At 43.2% G+C, this 16,914-nt stretch overlaps 1 protein-coding gene across 4 annotated transcripts in view; it reads right to left on the bottom strand.

Annotated features, from left to right (window-relative positions):
* The window catches only part of GARRE1 (granule associated Rac and RHOG effector 1), a 58,977-nt gene extending 51,069 nt beyond the window's left edge, over positions 1-7,908 (bottom strand). For 3 of the 4 annotated variants that reach the window (XR_009419355.1, XM_059481642.1, XM_059481644.1), the window contains exon 1: positions 6,977-7,203. The gene's annotated coding sequence lies outside the window, so the exon portion shown is untranslated. Of the gene's footprint in view, positions 1-6,976; positions 7,204-7,836 lie in introns of those variants that run through there. The other variant, XM_059481643.1, reaches the window with a different exon arrangement.
* Between the last annotated feature and the right edge of the window lie 9,006 nt (positions 7,909-16,914).

Here is a 16,914-nt window from a genome sequence, read left to right as displayed (position 1 = left end):
CTGGCCAAGAACAGCCCTCAGAAAGGTGAGCAAACACACAGCACCCAGCTGAGAGAGCTCCTGGCATCTACCAGGCACCTGCTGATCACTGAAATGTGGAAAAGGAGGGCACACACAAGAGCTCTCATCTTCTACCCCATGTTCAGCAGAAACACAAGTACAGAGCAAAGCGTGGTCTGTTATTCATTTGTCTGTCTGTATCAGACAACCCCAGTCAAACCTCCTACAACCCAACCATTCCAGAATCTAAGATTTGAAAAAAAACCCAAACAGTCTCTTTCCCTGCTGCCTCTTCAAAGGGAGAAAATGCACTTTACCCAAAAAACATTTCCCTAAATCTTGTGTGTCAACGACAGATTTAATCTATCATACCAATTCATCACCACAAAAATGTAACATTCCTATACAAAAACAAAAAATGTATCATTAGTGGTTTTCAACAGATTTCATATCCAGAAACATCTGCAGAGCAACAGATTCACTTAACCAGTCAAGGAACTTTTCTAACCACTAAAGCAAGCAACAGATTGACTTCAAAATAGCACAGGTCAGATGTACCACTTTGCCACATGGAAAAAGCTCTAAGTGCACTTGACCAGAGACTGCCAAACCAGAGCTTACACTGTCACACAACCCAGCATTTGGTCTTAAAACTGAAATAGCCATTCATGTGAAAGACAACATTTAAATTAGCGTTGATAATCTGGATCTGCAGAATATCTTTGCTAAGAAGGAGGTATGAACAAGTCTGTGTTAAATTCATAGCCAAGTTTTACATAAAATTTGCTAATTACCAAAGTTATTTTGTAATACCTGCCTAAAACTTTACAAGGTTTGCTCCTCTTTGGGCCTGGAATGAGGTCAAAGTGCTGAATTCAACACCACAATCTGTTGCCCTGGAAATTATTGCAATGTTTACACAAAGAAGTTTATTATGAGATCTAATAGGATTGCTCAAAAAAAAAATGTTTTCATTCTCCTTCTGAAAGCAATACAAGACAGACAGAAAGACTCCTTTGAGTAAGGACTTCTCCAACATTTTAATGTAGAGCCAAGCATGTTCCCAAAGCAGAATGTTCCTATAACATGCTTTGTTTTTCAGGGTTTGGTTCTAAAAACTGACATTTCTTTCCAGGACTCCATACAATTTTTATCAGCATAAAAGAAAAATAAGCCACAGAACTACAAGTCCACATACACTTGCATTACTTTAGGAAATTTAATTTTTGGTTGACCTACTCTGCTCTTCTACACATAAACTTCAGCAACTTCTCTTTGAAAACAGCCAGAACAAGTGTAACACTACCAAAGCCTCCACCTTGTGTTTCTATCAGAAGATGTGCACCTATTCACACAGGTGAAAGGACAATTTATTTGTACTGCACTCTGAGTTACTGAAGGATGCCCAGTTTGCTCTCTGTATGTAAGGGATGCCCAAGTAGCCACTCACACCTCTGCTCTCCTGCCAACAACAGCCTTGGTTTCATCTGCACCACTCACAACTGAACTCAGTAAAACAAAATTCTGATCATTACCAAGTTTCTTCATTCTGTTTATTTAGTAAATTAAAGCCTTTCGTTTTTCCTAAAGAATACATGCATATTTAGGAGGAGATCTATTTTTCATCATCATATTAAAGTTTTTGATTGCATCACTTGCTTGCAAGTGCTTATCTCATATAGCAGAAAGGGTTGATCTTATTGCCTTATTATTTAAATATTTGCAAGTTGTGTAGCTCAGCCGAAAAACCACAGATAAATATCTAACTATGTGTTTGGTAAGAGGCTAAATAAAGTTTATTCTGCAGCTCAGAAACATGCACTGATGAGGCAGGATTCTGGAACAATGTCCTCACACAGTTTGAGTTAATGCTATTCCACACCACCTGGCCTTGACTCCTGCTCGGACCAAGAGCTGCAGACCACAAGCAGCACTGCTACTCTTCCCTCTCACCAAGAATCTTCTCTGCTCAGCATCTTTCCATTTTTTACAAACACAGGGGCCTCTAACAAATGATGAACACCTCCTTCATTTTTACCTGCATTTGACAAACTGAGTATTTGCAGATTACAAACTCATCCTACACTGAAGTTGCCCTGAAGAAGAACGCACAGAACCGAAGAATAGCATTTTTAGGTACCCTCTTCCTCCTTGCATCCTTCCTCCTTCCACATGATACAAAACCATCTGGTGCAAGATTTGCAAACAGCATTCTGAGAAACATTTTGAAATAGTCACCAGAAAGAGGTTACGTTCCTCAAATCTTTTGGAGTGTGGCACAGAATTACATTTACCCCCTGTGTTCCTTCCCCTGTGATTCCCCAGGCTGTCACTGCAGCTGGGAGGACGCAGCCATGAGAAGAATCTTTCAAGAAGAGCTGTATTTCTGTGTGTCCTTCCTAGGCACTACAGCCCTCTCTGCTTTTCAGGAGTTTTGTTACATGATCATATAAAAACAATATCTGGCTTCTTCAGGATGAGATTACCAGCTACAAATATTTTAAGGGACTTCAAAAAATATTACCTTGTACTTAAGACTCTTAGGAAAGATCTCCAGATTCTCCTGGAATGTGAGCTGCAGACATTCATTGCTTTATCTTTCTCCAGGGAAGTCCTTGTGCTTGGACTCAAAGTGTTCTCAGGTACACAGCCAATGTCTGTGATATGTACAGAAGAGCTGGAAGTTCAACTTTCATTAAAAATGCCTAGTATCGTTGCCCTGAATATCCTGGTATGAGACAAATCATGTGGACAAAGGATCTCATTTTACCTCAGTAAATCCAGAGGAATTCCCAACACCATCCAGAAACTCACAAACATACCAGTTACAACAGTCAGGTAATCTACTTGGGAAACTAAAAACACTCAGTTACTGACAGAATTAGAGATAAATTTCATTGGTGGACAACCCTCACATGAATGAATCACACTAGAGATGCCTGTGGAAATGGAAAAAAGGAAGTCCCTTGTTCCTGCTCTTCTCCTACCCTCTCCTCTACAACTCTGCTTTAGAGTTCCCAAAATGTGTTAAAATAAAGCATTAAAGAAACTAAATTCAAAATTGTTATTTCTATCGAGGGAAACAAACTTCCTCTTACATTCAGAAGCTGTTCAGGTTGAGGAGATTTATTCTGCTCCCAGATTGCAGAGTACATGACACAGAGCCCGAGGAATTTTCTATAATTGGACAGTACCATTTAAATGTCAGCTTTGAGAGCACAACTAAACAAGAGTCACACCTAAAACACTGCTATTAAACAGCCAGTTGACATGTTCCCTCACAGCATTCTAACCAGCACAGAGGTAGTGGCAGGAAAGAACAAAAATAGAATAGCTCAACATGAGGAGTGCCCGACAGGGTGGTGGAAGAATTCTCCTGTTGAAATTTCCCAAAGAATCTAACTTTTGCAATGCTGTTGTACAGAAATGCTAACAGAAAATGTTAATGCCTGACAAGTACCCCACTGTAATAATGCTTGATAAACCACAGAGTCCCACTGACCCCAAACCATTTTAAAAAAGCAGAAAACTGTTAGGAAAGCCAGTAACAAAAGATCACAAAGAAGGAACAATGAAAATCTAGCTAGCCTAAACCAGAAAATACTCATCAGATATTTCAGGGAGAAATGTTACTAAAAACATAAGCAGTAATTGGACACAACTTAGGGATGCATTGTAAAGATGTTTCCCAAGGCATTCTTTTGTCAGTGTGACCCTAACAGTAAAACCCTACAGCAAATTTTTTTTTAAGTTTTTCGTTTGCTTTTCAGCTAATACAGCAAAAATTCTATCTGCCAATGCTATTGTGTTCTCCTATGAGGGCTTTCCTTAGAAGGAAGAATATTTATTTCCTTAGTGCAAATGGTTCTTCAAAGCCAAGTCCTGGAATACCACACTTCCAACTGGAGCTGGATAAGCTGCCGTGTGTTATCACCAGCCTGAAGCCAATTTGCCGTCGATGGAATGCAGTATCACAGCTGGGAAAATGCCTGGCGTGCTGCACAGCCTCTCAAGGATGCCTGAAAGCTCACAGAGCCTCAGCTACTCCCACCTCAGACCCACCCATGCACTCACAGACATCCCAGGACTCCCCTAGCTGTACCTGGGCTCCTTTACATTCCCCTTTTCAGCCCTTTTCTGTCATTCTTCAAAGCCTGACCAGCATTTCTAGACCTTCTATTCTGCTTTTTTTCACACACATTCACTCCTTTTTCTTTTACTCCAAAGCACTCCAGCCTGAATCCCTGGAAGTTAGTTTGCCTCATGCAAAGCTTGTGACCTTAACAGAATCACACAGATCAATTCCCCAAAATTTATCTTAAATAACCAACACACTAATTCATTAATTACAGCAGGGTAAGACCAGATTGACACTCCAAGACCACAGCTCTCAAAACAATTTGTCTAGTCACATTAGAGCTCTTCAAAGGGAAACACACCTCATTACCACTAAAATTATCATTTTGAAGTTCCATTTTAAAATTCTTTTTTTCTCTCCTCATTTTAATCACCGTTTTGACAAAATTCAAGGACTGGACTAAACCAGTTTATCCACAGAACATTACAAGACTGGAATCCTATCAGACCAAATTGGCAATAAACCTGCAAAGCAGAATTTGTGAATGGAATGTGTCCTATTCCCCGACACACACCTTAAGGGCTTCTTTGATGGCTGAAAGGACAAATGTCTCAACAGCTCCTAATGTAAAACTGTCTTGAGGTACATGAACAGCAGAAGAGAAGAAACACAAAGCCAGAGGTGCAACAAACACAACTTCAAGCTTCTTCTCCTTGAGTGTGAAACCCATCTTTAACATATTCTACTTAATTTTCAGTACATTTTTTCATCCTCCAAGCCAGAATTTCAGATTTTACAGGTATCAAGACACAGGACCTCCTATGGTTTAGATCCACAGTCCCCACTAAGTTTCCAGCACATAAAAAATCCAAACAGAACCTGGAAAGCACCATGGCCCAGAAGCATGGGATTGCCTGTAGCTTGTCAGCAAAGGCCTGGGAAGGGCATCCAGACACATCACCAAGCTCTAGGAAGAGCAGAGCAATTACAACACAGAGTTCTGTCAAGTGCAGCAGCGCCGGTTGCCCTCAGAGCCAGCCCCAGCAGAGCAGCCTGTGATGAGGTTACCCATGCTGCTGGAAATGTCATCTTTCATGTTCAACATAAACCCCTTCTGTAGCTAATAACAATACCCTGGCATTGTTTGCCACACGTAGGTTGTTGCTCTGGCTAACACCCAATCCCAGTAATAATATTCTATCTACCTACAATCACCACAAGAAAATGCTCATTCTCAGCCCTGACTGGTGCTGCAAGCTCTGAGAGCTGCCACACTCCAGCAGGTTCTGCATCTCCCTGTGCAGGTACCTGTCTGCACTGATCAGACACTTCTCTAGAACTCTAGAAACACCTTGAGATTACTGGGAATAAAGGAGCTCTTTTCATACAGCACAGTTAGTCATATCAGCAGTGATAGCTATTTTGAGCAGCACCCATTAATCACTATCATTAGCAGGATTTCTGGTGTACCAGCATTCATTGTACCAAGAACAAGTCTTTTCCTATTCCAGTACTACCACAAAAACAAAAGCAGCAGCACAATTTCTCTTGACATAACCCTCTTTTGAGTAAGGCAAGTGGCAGCACTTAAAATCACTGTCAGTGTCAGATTCAAAGAAAAGCTTACTTAGGACAGAAAAATACAATTGTTTTGCTGCAAAGAAAAGCTGGCCGCCATTTGTACGCTGAGGCAGAGGGAGTGTTGAAAAATAATAAATAGTGGGAAGAAGTGAGGAATAAAGATCTCAAGCTGGAGACAGCACACCCTCAGAAAAATACAATGCCAGTGACCAAACCCAAGCTGACGTCCAAGAAGCAGAAGAAACCTAGACTTCATGTTTACATGTTGGTAGCAGACATTTGCCTTATTACATTTTATGAGGGATTATTTACCAGCTAGCCAAATTTCAGAGTCTCAGAACAGACTTTCAACTAGAAAATATTCTCCATATGCATTGTTTCCAGTTTCCTAACCACCCTGAGTAACCCCTGATGCAGAATGAGCAGCCAGCAGAAGCATTCCTGCCTTACACCAACCAAGGGAGCAGCACCACGAGAGGCACGGAAAGTAGTGGCTGTGAGCTGCTCCAGCCTGGCTCCTCCAACACCAGGAACACAAAACACACCTTCATCTCAACCAGACATTAAATACTTAGAAAGGTCTGCTGGGAAGGAAAGAACAGAAAATACAGGAAGAAAGAAAAACCTCCTGCAAGTCATGAACATGGAAAACTTGCCACTCTTTACAGAAGGTCCAGCTTTATCTTCTGTAGAAACGTTGCCCGGTAGAAGACTCGAGCCAAGTGCAAAATCATGTTGGTACCCATGATACACAAACAGCACCCGTGCACATACCAAAATGGGCCAACACTGCTGATCCCATGAGCGGCACACCAAAACCTTCATGTGGCCAGGAGCCACACAGCACACACCTCAGAGAGGTGAGGGAAGGGGAGCTTCAGCCGCCTGTGCCCACACAAAACAAATACAGTTCCTCAACAGCACCACTACATATTTGCCCACAGCACTGAGCTGAGGAAACACAAACATCCACAACAATAGCCTGAAAATCCAGCAGCTGTAGATGAGAGACTGTCCAAGGGCAGCCGGCAGTTCCAGATGCAGTGCCATTTTGGGAGGCAAGCCCCAGCCCGTGCCAGCTGCATGTGCCTCCGGAGGAGCCACCCGGTAACACCAAGTTTACTGCAGCTACGCACCGCTGAGGCATGGCCCTCGTCACAACACCCAGACATCTGTGCCTCCATAAAATCAGTAATGATAATAATAACGGCCAATTTATACCTCCGACAGGGTTTATAACCTCACATAAAACAAATAAATAAGACCTTCCGACTGCTTTCAAGTTCCTAAGCCGACATCCACCCGACAAATACATACCTCTACCATTTCCTCTCTGCTCAAACGAATAAAACCCCTCAAGCAGGCAGAAGCAAGGGAGCATTGGTAAACTTTGAAGCTACAGCCCAAAATGCGTTATCCTCTTCTGCTGGCAGCTACCGTAGGCACCCAACATAAGGTTCGGCAACAGCAAGCGGCACTCGCAGCTCGCATCAGGTGAGGATCGGTACGCAGCCCCTGCAGCGCCCGGGGACGCCGCTGCCCGCAGGCCCCGGCCCGGGGGGCGCGGAGCGGCGCGGGGGCCCCGAGCCCGGCCGGGCTTTGGGCGGCGCCGCTGCCGCGGTGCCCGGGGAGCTCCGGCCGGCGCCGCCCGGGAGAGGCCGCGCGGCGGGGCCGCCCCAGCGCCGGGGGCCGGCGGGGCCGGGCCGGGCGGGCGCCCCGGGTCACCGTGGAGCAGGAAGGTGCGCAGGAATTCCCGCAGGCGCAGTCCCGGCCCCGCCGCGCTGCCCGGGCTGCCCGCACACGGGTCACGGGGGGGCGGCCGCAGCCCCCGACACCGCCCCGGGCTGCCCCCGACACCGCCCCGGGCTGCCCCCGACACCGCGGCCGGCCCGGCCCGGCCCCACCGGGGCACCGCGGCCACGGTCCCGGGCACCGCCGCCTCGCCTCCCCCCGGCCGGGGCTCCCCTCCGGCCGCAGCCCCCGCCGGCGCCTCCCGAGCGGCCCAGGGGCTGCCCCGGGCGCTGCCGCCATCCGCGCCGCGTCCCCCCGGTGCCGCGGGCGCTGCCAGCCCGGTGCCCGCCCGGCCGGGCCCGCGGGCCGCGCTGCGGGCTCGGGCGGGCGGGGCCGGGCCGGGCCGGGCCGCGGGGCTCGGCGGGGTCGGCGCGGCGCTCACTCACCTGCCCGCGACAGCCCCGGGCCCCGCGCCGAGCGCTCCGGAAACGGCGGCGGCTCCGCCGGGGCCGGGGAGGGGCCGGCGAGGGGCGGGCGGAGCCGCGAGTGACAGCGGGAAGGGGCGGTGGGAGCGGGCGGGCGGCGCCGGCCGCGGGCAGCGGGGCCGAGGGGGCGGCACGGACGGCACCGGCACCGCGGGGTTCGGAGGGGGCGCGGAGAGCCTGGGACCGGCACCGGGTGCGGGGGAACAGCCCGAGGGGCGGCCCGGCGGCACAAAGAGAGAGAAGGGGATTAATTAATCAGGGAATATTTTATATGAGCTTAAAATTGTGAGGGTTCCCACTGTGTGGTTTTGGGGTCAGATGCAGCGTCCCGATTCAGGAGAGCTGTTGGAGATGGAGATCGCCGGCGTCACCTGCAAGGTTCTGAATTCCTTTTCTGTCCAAAGTCACTTGCTGAACAAACTGCAGGGTTCAGCACTAGTGTTCAATTTATTTGGGAATTATGTAAAACGCACAAACATCATCCCAAACTGATCCCTTTGACATAATTGTCATGGTGCTACCAGCTTTAGGAATTGTTAAGAAATAGGCCTGGTCTAGGATGTGAGTTTAAACTGCTTTCATATTATTTCTCAGGCTTAATGCAGGTTTTACACAGAAAAATTTGCTGTACAAAATGATGTATTTTCAAATCCTATTTCTACAGAAAGAGTCTCTGTTAGTCCTGTCTTCCTTAGTAAAAGGCGATTGCTTTTTATTTCTGTGACTTATTTAGAATCTTACCTTCTAAATGGAACAAGCATTTAATGATGTACAGAAATGTCTAGTAAAGTTAGAAAATAAGGCAATGTGTAGTAGTAGGAGAGTAGTTAAAAACTGTTAAAATACGTGTAAGCAAAATTTTTGCCTGCAGGGCTCAGCATCCAATCATCTGGCTCTCATTCCCCCCCAAAAAACCCCAAACCCACACACTTGGCTATGATACTCATCAAGTGAAAATAACAGTAATTTCAGTGCTGCTAATCAGAAAACTCTGTGGGAAGAAGTGAAATTGTCAATTTATTGGACACCTTCTAGCCACAAGCTAGAAATAGTCCTCAAGTAGCGTCTGCGGGGAGCTGCCTGGGAGCAATCTGTGGCTTTGTTTCCTTCTCCAGAACAGATGGTTGCTGGCAGAGCGGGCTCCTCATCAGTGCCTTTCCTCTGAACCCTTCTGATTCTTGTATGTCTACTAAGCATGTCTCTTCCTAGTAAATTGAGTCCTCAAATTAAGAGATACCTGGGAAATACTTGGAAAGACACAAGGGAACAGAAGACTGTCATATTGTTGGTTCCTTCAAGAGAGAGAAAGAGAGGTGTTGAGTATTCTTTGTATAGGAAGAGTTCAATAAAGGGCTGGAGATTGTAAATTTTTTACCTTTTTTTCTCCTTTTAACTAAATGGTTGCTGAGACATTGATTTTGAAAAAAAAGATAGACTGATGAGGTTTCAACAAGGTTTTGTTTGGAAGAAGGTATGGCTATGAAGTAGAAAAACTGAGTGTAAAGGGAATCAAAAAAAGCTGAAGAGGAAGGGAAAGAGAAAATAAAGTACTGGGATGAATTTTCCTTCCTTCCAGGACAGATATTGAGGCAAAATCTAAAGGTAATCTAAAAAAAATCCCACATAATTCCTCATTTTACCAACACGCAGTTTTACCAAGAGATCCCAACACTACATGAGCAATATTGACTAAAGTTCCTGTATTCACAGGGAGAAATCTGTTCTGCAGACTAAGTCTTACAGCTCAATACACCAACATGTTCTTTCTCACTATCTGCAGGTATCCAAATCTGTTCCTATTCTGTTATCCTACAAATTTAATTGTATATTCAGTGAGTGTGCAGAAAGTGGTTCTGTCAACACCAACAGTGGAGTTACACACAATAGTAATATTTTTTATTTTGACTCCCTGGATATATTTACATATTCTTATAGGGTGGTTGGGTTTTTTTATTATTTGTTTTTTTTTTTTTTTTTTACAGTGCTGTATAACAACTTTTAGCATATAACTATCTCTAATGAGCAGACATTTCATTTGAAATTTACTGCAGATTAAATTTATAGGTTGAGAGCATAAAGGCACAAAGGACTTGTAAGAATTGTAGCCTCAAAGTTAATATGTCTTACCAGATGGCAGGAATTTTAGACAGACTGTGAAATAAATAGGAAGTTCACACTTCCTGATATACAAGGGGCATGAAAACATGCAATTCAACAGAGTGTATAATAACCAAGGAAGAATAAAGAGGAAACTCTCAAGGGCTAGAAAATATGTGGTGTAGCTATCTATTGTGGCATTGTACATTAAAATTATTTTTCTGAGGTCTTACAATGCAATATCTAAAATGAGTAGTCTATTTTTAAATTTTTTTTTAATTCTGTTTTGAAAGATGGTAGTATGATTAACTATTTAGTAAAGTACTATGTAGATCAGCATAGAATAGATGTATTCAGTTATGTTTTCCCCATTGATGTTACATATAAGAGAAGAGTGCTTTCCAAGACCTCCCTTGAACAGGAAGGGAAGGAAATCAGTGCACAGTTTAAACAAAAAAATATAACAATGTTTTTTTTTTTTAAAAAAGAGGAAAGCAGCTTTGAAATGTATTATGAGTACAACTCAGTGTCATGGGCTGTAGGAGGAAGAAATCATTAGCTTGGGAAAAGAGCAGCACTGGCACAATGGCCATGTGCAGATGTTAATAAGGATATGCCTATCAGCAAGGTGTGGGATAAGATTAAGAGGATGAACGTTAGTAATATAATCCCCAAAGAGTGTGTTAAAGGAAAAACCTCATTCACAGGAGGTTGTTTCTGTTAACCAGATGGAGATGTGTTTAGGAAAAGGAAACGTGGGGAAAACCAGGGTGATTTTGGAGAACAGACTTGACCACTAATGTCCTATTGTATGAGCAGTGATTTTCCCTTTGTGGTCGGTGATTCCTGTGGATGCTGCAGTGGGAGCCTGTTGGAGTGCAGGACGAGCAGAGCAGTGTTCCCTGGAGTTTGGGCTGTGTGTGCAGGTGGAGCTGAGCACACAGCTCTGGCTGGGGCTGTGGTGTACAGTCTGTACAGTGTGTCACAGCCCTCGTGGCCACAGCCTGATCCTCTCCTGCTGCCTGCATGTTTGACAATGCAGGCATACATGTAGGCAAATCGGCCTTCTAAAAATACATTTCACAAATCATCCATTCCAGCTGTCAGGGTGAGAGCAGTCCTTTTGTCCTGCAGCCCTGGACAACGAAAATCCCATTTCAGACAAATGAAATTGAGTCCTTTTCTGCCTCCCACAAAGCTGCTGACCTGTGCTTTGTGCCCTCGGTGCTCTGCCCACCATTGTGTCCAACCTGAGGCTTAGCACACACTTGGCCTCCTGCCCAGGCCTCTGTAAACAGCAGCAACTGGCAAAAGCAGGCGTGGGCAGAGCCCCCAGAGCTCTCTGGAGCTGCTCCTGCTGCTCCCTCCACAGGGCCAGTCCCATCTGGAAACACTGAGCCTGGCTGGCTATAAATGGCCACCTAAAATTAAAAGAGGGACAATCACCTTTTCTTGTCAGACAAATCAAAGATCCAGGTCACCTTAAAAAAATTCTAGGCTGCAAGCCATACTGGTTATAGGGAAAATAAAGAAATGAAGTATATAAACCTCTGAATCCTGCATGGATCAGCCCAGTTGTGATCGAACTGAACGGAGGCCACTGACTTCAGCTGACACTGGATGTGTCCCATGACCTTCTGGTTTATATATTTAGATTCCCCATACTAATCTTCTCTTCCACAGGTCTGATGTCATCACCATTATTATAAACAGAACTTGTGACTTGATTGACAGCAAACAACCTTTCCAAAAAGTAGCCAAGGAGTGAGAATGTTTTGTCAGAGTGACACATGATCATGACTGCCTGCAGTCCATTTTTGTTTACAGGCAGTGGAAGAATTTCAGATATTTATAAGGTCAGTGTCCCTAGTCCAGAGAAGAAGGAGCTGTGTTTGGTTTTAAATTGTTGTTCTGCTTACAGAATTGACTTCCAGTTGGGCTTGAGTGAAGGACTAGGCTCTGAGGTAAATCCTTTGCCTGCTGCAGCCTGGAATTGGCTGCTCCCAACTGCACACACAAAGGGGTCACTGGCTTGCCATGTTTTTGCTTTAGGAAGTCAAATACTTAAACATATGCATAATTCTTTTTGACTGTCTGGTGATTCAGATGTCTGGGATCCTTGTTTAATTTTCCTTGTTTTTTTGAAAACTTTCACAAAAAGGAATCAGCTTGCAAAACCACAAAAATGTACTTCTCAGCCAGCTGTGGTAAAATAGTTTGCATGGCCATCTCAATACTGGAGAAATCTTTATATTTAAAAAATCATTCTGATGATTAACAAATGAACATGAATTCATTTTCAGTAAGGCATTAACAATTGCCTTAGAACCATTCAAGGTATGCTGCAAACACAGAGGAGCTGAGAGAATATTTGTGAGACAAAATAACTGTTCATACTAGAACTTCAAATATTGTTTTAAAACAGATATGCTGCAAATGTGGGAATGAGAACTAGACTGATTTTTTTTTTTCTATTTAATTTGGCATTTAAATATATGGCACAATAAGATTTGACAAAAAGTAAAATGTAAATCTATGTAACTGACCCCACTCATTAATAGGGTGTTGAGGACTTGTAATATTACAGAGTCCAAATACTATTTAGGAAGAAGTGAAACAAAATTTAGAATTAATTCTAGAACATTTATAAACAGGCCTAGAAAAATAGTGTCCTACTACTGAATGTTAGAAATTAGAGTCTGACCACCAAATGATGTTGTGTTTGTTTGACCTCGTTCAACTGATTCCATTAAAGGGTTGTATATGTTTCAGATAACAAAATTTGACTTTTTTAGTAAATATCTTATATTGGATATAAAATTGTTATTTTAACAGTCTATACTAAACATTTTACCATACAAATAGTAAATTTTATTTAAGTTATGTTAATATAAATACACAAAAATAATACATGTTTATAAATACATATAAATATTTAAAGTGGTCTAGAAAGAAGCCTAAATGGTAGTTTTAAATCATTTCCATGTGGTAATTCCTGTATCATGGGATTGTTGCAGGGGGACTGGATAGGGGCCCAAATGCTATTGCATTGACTTAGTTTTTGTCAGGGCACTGTAACAAAGGCAACTGAATTTCAGCTGCCTTAGTGGTACTGTTATTACCTTTTGCCTATACAGATTTTTATTGTGGAAGACTGCCAGATAAGGAGTAATTTTGTAATTGAGAACATGGAGTTGTGAAAGAAGTTTGAACGGAAGGATAAGAGGGAAACATATAAGTTAATATTTTATGGATGAAACTTTGCTGAATTACTTGATAGCATAGAGGAAATTGTAGTAGATCTACATATGTTTGTCACATGTTGCTTCAGTAGATTCTTCATTAATTACTGAAATGCTCAGTGTTTCACTGTGTATCACAGGTCCCTCTGTGCCTGAGACTGGGATGTGAGTACCCTCCGTGCAGCAAGGCAGGAATCCACTGCCAGGAACCATTGTGAGACTGATCCAACCAGCCCTGCTGTACCCACCATGCAGAGCCTCTTTGGGGTGTCCTGTCCAACCAGGCCAGGTCTCCTGGTGGCATCATGAAATGCCCATCAGCTCCTCTCTGGCCACCACAGAGCTTTGGCTTGAGAAGATATTCAGGATGTTGACAAAGAGTGGGTCTTATCTACCAAAACCTGGCAATGCAGCCTTGTTTGTCCTCCATGGAGAGTGCAGCCCTCCGTGCTCGACTGGCTGAGGACCATTTTCCTCTGGCTCCAACAGGAAAACCAGCACAGGTGACCTCCCTGGCACCAGCACAGGTGACCTCACTGGTGGTTTCAAGTTCCTGATTTGTTTAGTCAGCTTCCAATGCCTTCATACTTTCTAAGGAACTGCTGCCAAGGCTGTGCTTGGTTTGTTTGTATCATCAGGCTCTGCAGGGCCAGGCACTCCTCCCCACATCTGGTACCAGGTTTGAGCAGCTTGCTCCCCTCATCACTAAACTTAAGTTGATGATACAGTGCCCAGTAATTTTTTGTTTGTTTGTTTGCTCTTTAAGCTTTCTCAGCAAAAATACCAACGGGCTCTGTTATCAGGTGCAGCTATCCTGCACTGCTGGACACATGCCAGGGATGCAGAAGCAGATCTCACAGGGATTATGGTTCACTCTGCTGTTGTCTTCTTCTTCACAGCTCAGAAATTCCACAGTTGAAAATTAAGGGCTACCAGAAGTTATTTCTCTGGCATCCCACAGAACTGAGATCCTTCAACTGCACCAGGCAGAGATGCCCTTGATGTCTGAATGATGCTTAATGGTGCTCTCTGCATCCCCTGTCTCAATTTCTGTGCCCTCCTTGTTCCAAGAGGCACCTACAAACCTCTCTGTTGTTGTTGAGCTCCAAAGGTCACAATTCATCTGTCAATACAAATTGTGTGTAGCTTTGCTGAAATTGATAATTGTGGTTCCCAGCTCTTTTGCATGATGTCTAATCAATTGCATTATTGTAAAAGAAGGTAGATTAAGCTACCAGGTCTGTATCAGACTATCAGATCACAGTTGTGCCTGGTGTGAGAGGCAGGAAACAAACCATCAGTCCCACCAGAAGTGCACATATGAATTATGCAACTCTTGTGTGAGTTGTCACATCTGTGAGCACGGGGACCGTGAGACAACAGCCCTGTGGTAACAACTGACAGCTGAGGGGAGGAAGATCTTCCTTTGTGTGTGCACTGCTGAATAATTCAAAGACAAGATAAACAGCACCTATAGATGCATCTTTTCTTCATTTCACAGTAATGAGTCAAGATACTCTAAGTCTAATATGTGCATTTCAGATCCTTTTAGGCACCCATCAAGCCACCAGTTACTAAAAGATAAGGGGGATAAGACAAATTCTATACATCAGTTGTTTTCTGTTGTTGAGTTTTGCATATGTTAGTTTTTCTTTCAGAATTCCAAGAGTTAGGAAATTAGATCATATAATTCTTGCAAAGTTAACCTTAGATAGTGATATTGAGTGTCAACAGACTGTGCTCACATCTCAAGGATCATTGTAATTCCAGGAGCTGGGAGATGAGAAGGCAATAAAAAATTTGATACAGGGTAAGCTCTTCTTCCTTTTTAATGGGAAAATATTTCAGCCATGGTGATGTAGTTGACAAAGGTTTGGTTTAGCATAAAAGAAAAAGGAGCAGAAAAGAGATTGAAATACATATAGGAAATAAAAAAACCTAATCAATAAGTAGTCACAAAAGCATGAAAAACTTCTCCTATAGTGTTTTCAACTTAAAATGTAGAACATGCACATGCATCCCCCAGTCTGCTCAATATTGTTTCTAAAGAATAAATAATCCGTAGATTTGTTGGGGTAACACAATTTTCTATTTCCTGGAATAACTCCCCACAAACATGAGCTTGACCCCTCTATTAAACTAATGAACTTTTGCCTGTGTATGGAGGGTGATCCCAGGGATGGATGGTTACAGAAAAGTCAAATTTGGATATTAGACACACATGTCCCTAGCAGAAGTTGTGGTTTTCTCCTCATGTGGATTAAAAAGCCACTGATAGTGTTCAGAGTTGCTAATTTAGGCCTTTCTGATTGCAAGTTCCAGGCAACTCCATGTTTTGCTTCATCATATAATTCTAGGAATGGTGGTTTCCTGAGGAAAACAAGCTCATAAGGCTTTGGAGCTCTCTCTCTCTCATGGTTTCTGTGTATGCAGAATTGGCAAACCAGCACAGAACATAATAAGAATGAAGTTCAATCTGTAGTGGTTTTACACCCTATGTTTTTAAGGGTCTGCAATAATTTTCCTGAAAACATATGAACAGAAATCCTTGTATAGATCTTTCCTCCATCTGTACAATGGTATACAGGTAATTTGGGGAGTTCCAGCCATGACTATAGTAGCAGTAGCAAAAGTTTGTTAGCTTCAGTCATGTTTTTTTCTTATGAATTTTAAAAACCATGGTCCTGCTCTTCCAGTGAGATCCATTTGCACATAGATCTCATTGAAGGCCCAGGACCTGCATTTAATATGATTCCATTCTCTATCTAATCACACTCCCATTTTACATAAAATGAAGGTGCGAAGTTGGTTCAAGGTCACCAATTTATTTATTAATAATAATATTTATAAATATCCTCAAAATCCAATTCAATAGGAATTTGAACTCCTCAAAAATGCAAAGATCTGGAGAGTTTATCCCCTGAAAAATTGGATGGTATAGTGAATGATGAGGTATGAAGTTGTATCTGTAATTTAAGAACTGGCAGTTATTTGCAGTGTAGTGATTTTTACCCCCTCTATGACCATACGTTTTAAATTCAAGTGTCTCATAATACAGACAAGCAAAATCAAACAGGCAGGTGGTTCAAACAGAGTCTGTAGAAAGGGCAGCAGTAACATATAGATCTTTTTGAAAATATTCAGTCTATAGAACTGGGATTTTAAAGAGACAGACTGGCAAGAGAATCAGGATCATCTAATATGCAGAGGAAAAAACGTCAACCTGAGGGTAGCATCTTCTAGAACAAAATCTACATTTCCAGAGAACTTCCTTGAACTGAAACAAGCTGCAAGATGAGCTCATTTCTTAAAATATTAATAGTAAACTTGGGTGAGACATTCTTATTACGCTTTCACTGCTGCAAATTCATTAAATTGCAATGATAATAAATCTTGAGAGATTAAGTTTAGAGCAGAATATCAGATGGTTGTTTCTGGGTTTTCTAAGACCCCGAGATTGGTTTGGCATGCAGCTGAACCATCATTTGTCTTTGCTGACAGCCCAGTTTTCATTCCCAGCCTTTGTGCTGCTGTGCACCAAATGACACTGTCCAGTTGGGGGTATTTTTAGTCTGCTCTGTAACAGATGCAGGCTGGCACATCCCTGCCTCTCCAGTGATGTGGGTCACATTCCCAGCAGGAGCCACACCAAGAGAGGAGGAAGGAAACCATTGCAGAAATGGGAGTGGTGCAAAGCCCA

This window comes from Ammospiza nelsoni, chromosome 13, assembly GCF_027579445.1.
Source record: "Ammospiza nelsoni isolate bAmmNel1 chromosome 13, bAmmNel1.pri, whole genome shotgun sequence".
Lineage (NCBI taxonomy): Eukaryota > Metazoa > Chordata > Aves > Passeriformes > Passerellidae > Ammospiza > Ammospiza nelsoni.
Note: the sequence above shows the minus strand (reverse complement) of the source record. Positions and strands in the feature narration are given on the sequence as shown.